Genomic DNA, 7829 nt, shown 5'->3' with positions numbered 1-7829 from the left:
TATATATCATATATTTGCACTTTTATACATAGATCATCATAACCCAGAGCAAGTGGGACAAACCACATCCTTGCATCTATCTGGAGAGCCTCTATACTAACCAACCTAGAGCAAGTGGAGAGAAATCATAACCCTTGCGTCTACCTAGGAAGTACATTCTCATATGCCCAGGAGGAACAAAGGAGGGGATCTTAATCTCCCGCTATCTCGCTGGGGGCGATTTTACAATATCAGGAGGAACAAAGAAGGGGATCCTCACCTTCTACCATCTCTTGGGGGTTGCACTTTCAAGAAAGAGTGCTCAGATGTAACTTTTATTCCTTTCTTTAATCAGCCTTATAATATAAGAAGTGTGTGTGTGTGTGTGTGTGTGTGTGTGTGTGTGTGTACACAACCTATCTCCTCATACCTAAATCATCACTTCTCGAACTTTCTTCATCTCCAAGTTACCACCTATTGCTAGCTTCATCTCATTACTAGGCATACTACTAAGATCTAGGGGGGTCACGCGTACGCGTGAGAGTACAATTTGCCCATCACGCATACGCAATACCTCGTTCTCGTAGGCATGCATGCCAAATAGAAACGTCCATCCACGTATGGAGGGGTCCGCGTACGCATACATTGCAGATTAGTCAAAAATGGCTAAGTCTGCAGAATTTCAATTTTACATACCGAACTTCCGACGTGCATAACTTTCTCGTTTTAAAATATTTTTAATCCATTCTTTGAACGACGTAAACTTCACGGACCCAATTTTCATATGAAACATGTTTGAAACAATTTAGAGGTCTGGAAGCTGAGTTATAGCTCGCTGAAGTTTGGCCAAAAATCTATTTTACACAAAACCCTCAAACCTCAATTTTCATTAAAACCTAAACTCAAATCCAACCTCCTATGGTTCTCTAGCCTAAGTTTTTACAAGATATTATATATTAAATAAGAGAAACCTAAACCATACCTTGACCGATTTTTACGTATAACCCAAGACAACCCCACAAGGCAAGCTCACAAGCCTTCAACACCACAATTCTGCCTCCCAATCTCCCAACCAAGCTTCTAATGTTTTCAATTTTACTTCATATCACATATATACACACCTAACACATAATATCACATATGTATACCAAAATTTAATACCAAAGCTATAATTAACTAAGGGATTTACTAGGGTTGAGGATCCTTACCTTGTATTTGCCTCAATTAAGCCAATACCCACTAATTCCTCAAGTCAATTTGGTCCTAAAACATCAATTAACCATAAATCTCAACACCCAAGACCATACCATTTTCGGATTTTAGAAGAGAAAATTGAAACTGAGAAAGCGGTTTTCTTACCTTACAATGTACTAGCCTTTGTAGAGCTCGTCACTACAGACACGTAGCTGCAAAATAGTGCGACGATCGGAGCTCGAAGCGAAAAGTTATGTGGATTTGAAGTGGAACCAAGGGTTTTGGAACCTTCCTCCTCTCTTCCCTTGTGTTCTTCCTCAGCAGCGTGTTTCTTATGAGTGTTGTAACACCCTACCACACAAAGTTTTATGCTTAAGTTATAAAACAGAGGTGGCGAGGTATTACGACCTCTAAAAATCAAATATAGTTCGTATAGTATTGCAAAAATGTTCATAACTAGGAGCCTTTGAAGAAAAGTGGGTAAATCAAAACCGACAAATCAAAAGCGCAACACTCCGATCGATAACGTAAACGAACACTTAAGGATTAAGCTAAATCTAAAAGACATACAAAAGAGTGTCAATATACATATATCAAGACTCGGGACTCGGCTTGCAAAGATAACCGGTCCAAGCATACAGTATACATACATACATATAGTGAGGAAAACCCAAAAGATAATATACAAATCCTGTTTCTCCAAACTAACCTCTAAGAGGAGTAAATACAAAATACATATACAATGGAGAATATAGTATCTAAACAAGTATATAATAACCAAAATAAAATCCCAAGATACAAGGATCTCCGCTAAAAGGAAGTCTCCAGCATGCCTCAGCGAGGAGCCTCACGTCTTACATTTGAAAACTACAAAATCTGCATGGGTGAGAACCGGAGGTTCTCAGCATGGTAACAGTGCCCAAATATCTAACATGTAATGTCTTGGGAAAGCCGAAGGCAATCCTAGAACTTCCAAATTATAACCAAAGCATTTAAACATAACTAAACCATAACAATTGTAAATAGGCAACTGACTTAAGGACCTTCGGTCTAACTATATGTCCCCTTTCCAAATCCTGCAAAACCTCCCAACCGCCAACAGTAACAGATACAAACACAAGTATATCAAACAAAAAAAATGCACAAGTAGGAAGCAGACAGAACAATTAAGCAAGTAGCAAGTAATGATGCAGTCAATTAGGCAATCCAAACAAATCACATATAATGCATATGATGCATGCCTGTCCTAGTGGCTATCCCTCTGTCGGTTATAAAGCCAACCCGATAAGTCCTGGTAGCTAACCATTGGACTGTCCCTCTGTCGCGCATCCCCAACCCGAGTTATCCACAAACAACATCATAATTTATATCCAACACCTTCACTGGTGTATATTCACGGGGGCGAGCTCATCTGGAACTTTCACAGTGTCCAGCCACACTTGCGACATAGGGTCAGCAGAGTATCGAGTCTCTACCTAGAGCACGTGGTGGCTAGCCACTGCTTTCACCCAGGGAAACTCGTATCTCAGATAGGTGGAGTGCAAACGGTCATAGTATCAACAATTAAATTCAGCATATATGCATTTAATCACAGCAATACATTAACATTTATTTCAGCCTCTCCGGCTTAAATCTTACTCAGCACTCCACTATCCTCCCCAACCGCTCATATCATCATTATTCATCATACTCATCATTACATCCATTTTCTTCCTCCATAAGTTACCCCTTTCCAAGCCTTCTCTCAATCTCTAGGCATTGGATATCAAATTAAAACTCAAGGGATGAAATTGGGGGTTTATAAGTGTGAAATAACATTCTGAAAGGTTACGATCTTATTGGGAGTGTGAAGAGCTTGAAACAAAGTTTTAGAAATGAACTGGGTCGCGTGCGTACGCACAGAGGGTGTGCGTGCGCACGCCCAGAAATAATTTTGAACGTGTGCGTACGCACAGGTCTGTGCGTACGCACAGAAAGCAAAATCCTTAAGGTGGGGCGCACGCACAACATGTGCTAGCACCGTCACCAGTGTGCCATTCCCAACCTGTGTGTGCCACAGGCCTGTGCGTGTGCGTGCGCACAGGCCTGTGTGTATGCACAGCTCGCAATCCTTCGTTGGTTGCGCGTGCGCACAAAGCGTGCTAGTGCTACCACCAGCAGCCCGGTCTTCGCGTGTGCGTACACATAAGGCTGTGCGTGCACACAGGACCAAATTCTCGCTGAGTGTGCATGCGCACAGGACGGTACGTCCGCACACAAACCAGAAATCACAAATTCTACAGAAGTTGCAGAATTCAGATTTTTAGCCTAAACTTCCAATGACCATATCTCCTTCCACAAAATTCAGATTTTCACCAAATTTAAACCATTTTAAAGCTTATAAAAATATCTTTCCATTGATATAAAAAATCATCAAATTTAAAAAACAATTGCTCAAGATATGATCTGTTGAAATTCATCAAAATTCTAGTTTTTACCAAAACTTATAAACTCCCCCTTTTTAAAACATATACTTACCAAACTCATTCAAAAACCAGCCGAACCCAATGTTTCAATACCAAATACTCCCATCCACTCATTCCATTATCAACCCATCAATTCCATCATGATTAGCCAAGTCTCGAGATGACAAATCCTACATCATAATCACAATTCACATCTCAATCTCCCACCAATACCTAATTCATCAATCACCATACATATATATATACATACACATACCAAATTCATATTCCAAGTCATGCTCATTAACACAAGCCTCAATGCTATCATCAATTCTACATATTGAACTATATCACACACAACTTTCACATATTATACCAACATTTATCATCATCCCATAATTCACTAAATTCATATACAACAACACAATTCATATCAATCCATCCACAACCTTAATGATTCAACTCCTATCTTAGGGTCTTTAGTCTACGTTTTCACACCACATTACATTTTAGATACAGAAAACTGAAACCATACATTGGTCGATTTCTATTCCACCCGGAACACTCTCAAATCAACTTCCATGGTTTTCAAAGCCTCACAACAGATTTCCAAGCTTGGGATTTCACACCAAAGCTTTCCAAAACCACCAATCAAGCTCCAAAACACATATATACAAGGCCTAAGCCACAATATCACATAAAACACAATAACTCAATCACTAAATCACAAAAATCTCAAGTCTCTATCTTAGGGTTGAGAATCTCACCTTACCCAAAGACCAAGGGAGCTAGAGAAAGCCTTCCCTTCAAGTTAATTAGAGCCTACAACATTCAAACTCAAAAATCTCAACACTTTACCCACAAATTTTTGAAAATGAGGGCTGAGGATTCGAATAAGATTCTGTGACTTACCTCAAGATTGCTTGGATGGGTTTTGTAGAGCTCGATGCTGCGGTCGCGTGGCTGTAAACGGTGCGTCCATCAGAGCTCCGAATCAAAAGATATGATCAATTGAATTTAGAGCAAGGGTTTATGTTTTCTCCCCATTTCCCTCCTCTAATTTCAGCATGAGTGTGTGTTCTTGGAGGAGAGAGGGCTGAGCTTCATTAATTAAATGAAGCTTGGCTGGGCCATGGGCCCAACATGGGTCCGGTTGGTTCGATTTAGTTCGTTTGGCCCAATCTTGGGCCGATTTCTTTAAAATTGGTGTCGAAATTCTCGTTTTAAATTTCTCTACCACATTAAACCATAAAAATCTCATTTCTCACTTTCTAGAATATATTTTAATTTATGGGTTAATTAGCCATAAATTAACTGGGTTTTACAAGTGTGGGAAGGAATGAGCTGAGTTCATGGTGTTAGGGGAGTGTTGATTAGGCCTTAGGCCCAATACTGGCATGATTCATTCGGTTCGGCTCGTGCGGCCCAATCTTGGGCTAAATTCTTTAAAATTAGTGTCAAAATTATTGTTTTAATTAGCTCTATCTTATTAAACTATAAAATTAGCATTCCTAATTTCTTTTATTAAAATTTATATTAACTGACTAATTATTTTTTAATTTTACGGGATTTACATCCCACCCACCAAATTAAGAATTTTGCCCTCAAAATTCAAATTTAGTTACCTGAAAAGAGATGTGGATAGCTCTGCATAGCTATTTGGTAATGGTATCATATTATAAATTCTAACCAAGGTTATTTGAAGCATTAGATCTTCTCTTAGTTGCACAGGTTCATGTTCTATTATGTGTTTGGTATCAGCTATCAAATTCAGAAACTAATACTAAGGAGTTTGGTGCTCCTATTTCAGATCGACATAGAGGCGTTTAGCGCACCGTGAAACCTTACTTTCTTTCTGATGTATAGTCTCGTCAATATTTTTGATAAATCGTTTGCTCCAATGGACGAAATGAATTTGGATGACCCATGATCACCTAAGAATGTGACTTCCTGTCCTAGTCCTCGATGACCCCTTTCATAATCAATAGCAATCTCTTTTTACTTTCATTGTGAAACCTTCCATGGTTGCCACATCTCAGATTACTCTTGGTACTCGCTCCTCATCTTTTAATATGTTAGATATTCAATCACACGCGTCACCACGTTATCCATAATTTTGGGCCACTTAAACATATTTTCTTACAATCATGATACCTCTTAGTAGTTCTCGGATGAATCAAAATCCACCCTCGATGGCTTCAGGTAATAGTTTACGTCTCTATTTCGGCATTAGGCATATAAATCTCTTCTTGTACTTCTGAATTCGTTTCCTCATTCCTCCAAGTTTCTTTCTTTGTCTCCCTCGATCTCTTCTTGATTTCCTTTTGTTTACCAGACTTCGACATCCTTTGTAGCTTTCTATCGTCTTGTTATGCTTCCTGTATCTCATCTTTACAACGTTTCAAAATTGTAATGGATTTAGTTTGACACCTCCAGTCACACTTCCAGTATCTAACTTAGGACTTCAACTTACTTAATCGTTCTTCTCCTTTATTGTCCTCCAAACAGTTCTCAGAGACTTCCTACTGAAGGTGTTCGCCACCACATCGCGTTTGTTGCATCTGTGCGTATACTAAACTCTTTAACAATGCATTGCAGTTATTCCGAATGGTTTACTTGGTTTGGGCATCACAAATACTGGCACTGAGGTTAATCTTTTCTCTCAAGTTTTGAAAGCTTCCAGGGTATTTAGGTATTCCATACACACGGTGCATCTTATTACGTCTACTTAATCACAAGCGATACGATCAACAAAAATTAAGGCTCTAAAATTCCTAGTAATGTCGCAAGTTCATTTTCGCATTCAAAAGTCTTGCTCTAAGGAATTAACACTTTAATGGTTGCATCTAGGAGTTGTATGCAAAGCAAAATCTAGCACGAGTTCACTTTCAAAAAGATGTTATGTTCAAAGAGACGAACGAGCAACACGAATGGTGTTCACAAGAAATCAAAATAAAGTCTTGTATATGGTCAGACAAAGTTGTATCAAAATAATGGAATGCACAAAAATAAGAACTAAGGTGCATCTTAAGGAAGAAATTCTAATCAAAACCTAAATAGAGATAGAACAAGGCATGTCGATTTAAATAAGTTCTAGTTGACTCTAAAGGAACGCAAGTTTACAAAGGGGAGCGATTTCACACACCGCAAGCCTTTAAGATTCAAGGATTATATGATTATACTAGGACAAGTTTAGGCTTATTCTAAAAGAAACAAGCTTTATGCGAGTGAGGAATAGGATTAGAAGCACACTAAATTCAGCTTTTTAAGAAGAAATTTAAGATAGAGTTTTCAATGTAAGCTATAAAAAAGGTTAGATCAAGTCGTGAAGATTAGTTTGCGCACCCTTTCTCTCGCATAGAGCTTCTTGTCGCTGTTTTACACTGATGAGCGGATAATTTATACGCTTTTTGGCATTGTTTTTAGTATGCTTTTAGTATGTTTTAGTTAGTTTCTATTATATTTTTATTAGTTTTTATTTAAAATTCACTTTTTTAGACTTTACTATGAGTTTGTGTATTTTTCTGTGATTTCAGGTATTTTCTGGCTGAAATTGAGGGACCTGAGCAAAAATCTGATTCAGAGACTGAAAAGGGCTGCAGATGCTATTAGATTCTGACCTTCCTGCACTCGAAGTGGATTTTCTGGAGCTACAAAAGCCCAATTGGTGCGCTCTCAATTGCGTTGGAAAGTAGACATCCAGGGCTTTCCAGCAATATATAATAGGCCATACTTTGTCTGAGATTTGATGGCCCAAACAGGCATTCTAAGTCAGCTTCAGAATTCCCGGCGTTAAACGCCGGAACTGGCACAAAAGCTAGCGTTTAACTCCAAGAAAAGTCTCTACACATGGAAGCTTCAATGCTCAGCCCAAGCACACACCAAGTGGGCCCGGAAGTGGATTTTTACGTCATTTACTCATTTCTGTAAACTCTAAGCTACTAGTTCTCTATAAATAGGACCTTTCGCTATTGTATTTGAAAATGAATCTTTCAATCTTTGGATCATCTTTTGATCATGTTTTTACGATTGAACCCTCTTTGGGAGGCTGGCCATTCGGCCATGCCTAGACCTTGTTCTTATGTATTTTCAACGGTAGAGTTTCTACACACCATAGATTAAGGTGTGGAGCTCTTCTATACCTCGAGTATTAATGCAATTACTATTGTTCTTCTATTCAATTCAGCTTATTCTTGTTCTAAGATATCACTT

This window comes from Arachis duranensis, chromosome 4 (assembly GCF_000817695.3).
Source record: "Arachis duranensis cultivar V14167 chromosome 4, aradu.V14167.gnm2.J7QH, whole genome shotgun sequence".
Classification (NCBI taxonomy): domain Eukaryota; kingdom Viridiplantae; phylum Streptophyta; class Magnoliopsida; order Fabales; family Fabaceae; genus Arachis; species Arachis duranensis.
The sequence above is the reverse complement of the archived record's forward strand: the minus strand, read 5'-3'. Positions refer to the sequence as shown.